Source organism: Penaeus japonicus, unplaced genomic scaffold (assembly GCF_977035675.1).
Source record: "Penaeus japonicus unplaced genomic scaffold, GWHDUDI00000001_assembly GWHDUDI00000039, whole genome shotgun sequence".
NCBI lineage: Eukaryota > Metazoa > Arthropoda > Malacostraca > Decapoda > Penaeidae > Penaeus > Penaeus japonicus.
In genome coordinates, this window is record NW_028234441.1 from 23014077 (window position 1) to 23016369 (window position 2293).

Consider the following 2293-nt stretch of genomic DNA (forward strand, 5'->3'; position numbering starts at 1 on the left):
ATCACCAATCCAACCATAAATCGTACATCAATCAGCATGGCCTCTTAGACTCAATAAATCAATCATATTTCATCACCATTCTTCACCAGACGCAAGCTGACGAAACATGTTGGACGTAAACAATAACAAACCCGAGGCTTAGTTACGGGTTGCGTTGTGGCGAAGACGGTCTTGGGGAGCCTTATGTACGGGTTGTGTAGTAGTGAAATTTGAGGATTAATGTAATGAAGATAATGATAAGGGGGACGATATTAATTATGAATGATTCAAGTAAAAAAAATAATAATAATGATAATGATGGTAGTAATGATAATAACATTTATAATGAGAATGATATGAATAATAAAGATGATTATGGTAAGGATAATAACAATGATAACAAATAATAATTATTATTATTATAATAACAAAAATTATGATGACGATGATAGTAATAATGATAATAAAGATAAAAACGATAATTATGATAATAGTAACACATATAATAATAATGATAAAGATTATGGTAATGAGGACACTAATACTAATAATGATGACAATGAATATAAATGATAATGATAATGAATATTAATAATTATCCTAACAATGGTAATGATGTTAATTAATATAAAGATAACAATGATTATAATGAAGATGCTAATGATAATAAAAATAATGATAATGAAAACAATAACAATGACAATAGTGATGATAATAACAAAAGTAATAATAATAATAACATTAATAGTAATGATAATGATAGTAATAATGTGAATGATGATAATGATATCTATAATAATGATAATAATGAAAATATCCAAAATAATAATAACATAATGATTATGACAGCAATAACAACAAAAACAAAATAATAATGATGATAATAATCATTGTAGTGAAATATATTAGTGATAATTATATTGACAACAAAAATATAATGATAATTCTATCCTTATCATTACCATTGTTGATAACAGCAGTATTAATAATATGAAAAAAAAATGGTAATGATACTAATACTAATGACAATGAAAATTATAATAATGAGGATGATAATAATAATGATAATAGCAATAATAGTAATAATAATAATAATAATGATAATGATGATAATAATAATAATAGTAATAATGATAACATTGTTAATGATATTCTTATCATTAGTAACAACAAAGGTAATGGTAATAATGATAATGATAATAATGATAATAGCAACAATAAGCATGATAATAAGCATAATGATGATGATGGTAATAATAACAATGATAATAATGATGACGGTAAGAACAATGATGATAATGATAATGATTATGGGAATAAAAAAATATGAAAATTATCACCATGATCACAATAATCATAATATTAAAGATAATAATCATCAAAATATGAAGATAATTATATTCATCATCATCTTCATTATAATACTGATAACCATAACCATAACGATAACAACTATAAAGATGATGCAAGTAATGATAATGATGATATTAATAGTAGTAGTAGTAATAATAATATAAATAAAAATGCTAACAATAAAAAAACAAATGATGTTTATAACGATTAATTCAACCTTGGTATTAGCTACCTAACACATATACCCAATGCATGGCCAAAACTCATAGTAAACACTTAAATCACTCTAGCATTATATATTACTCATCTTAAGTACCAATTTCCCACTTACTAAATAGTAAAAAAAAAGAAAAAAAGAAGAAAAAAAAAAAAAAGGGAATAATAACCACAGGATATTTTCAAACAAAGCGAAATACAGAATCAGGAATATAAGGAATCATATTATTAATATGAAAAATCATTTGGGTTCACCGCTATCTAAACATTGTGTTTAAGTACTGGAAATTTCTGGTTTTGATGTCGCAGTTAGAGTAGTTAAGCCAAATTTTAACATAGGGAAATTTCTGGCTTTGAGGTCGCAGTTAAGCCAAATTTTAACATAGGAATATTTCTGGCTTTGATGTCGCAGTTATAACAGTTAAGCCAAATTTTAACATAGGGAAATTTCTGGCTTTCATGTCGCAGTTAAGCCAAATTTTAACATAGGGAAATTTATGGCTTTGAGGTCGCAGTTAGTAGTTAAGCCAAATTTTAACAAACGGAAATTTCTGGCTTTGATGTCTCAGTTAAGCCAAATTTTAACATAGGGAAATTTCTGGCTTTGTTGACTCAGTTAAACCAAATTGTAACATAGGGAAATTTCTGGCTTTGATGTCGCAGTTAAGCCAAATTTTAACATAGGGAAATTTCTGGTTTTGAGGTCGCAGTTAGAGTAGTTAAGCCAAATTTTAACATACGGAAA

At 25.9% G+C, this 2293-nt stretch overlaps 1 protein-coding gene across 3 annotated transcripts in view; it reads right to left on the minus strand.

Annotated features, from left to right (window-relative positions):
• Positions 1-131, minus strand: part of LOC122248058 (general transcription factor 3C polypeptide 1) — a 33683-nt gene extending 33552 nt beyond the window's left edge. For all 3 annotated transcript variants that reach the window (XM_086533710.1, XM_086533709.1, XM_086533708.1), the window contains exon 1: positions 1-131. This exon is cut by the window's left edge and continues 6 nt beyond it. The gene's annotated coding sequence lies outside the window, so the exon portion shown is untranslated.
• Positions 132-2293: the final 2162 nt, after the last annotated feature.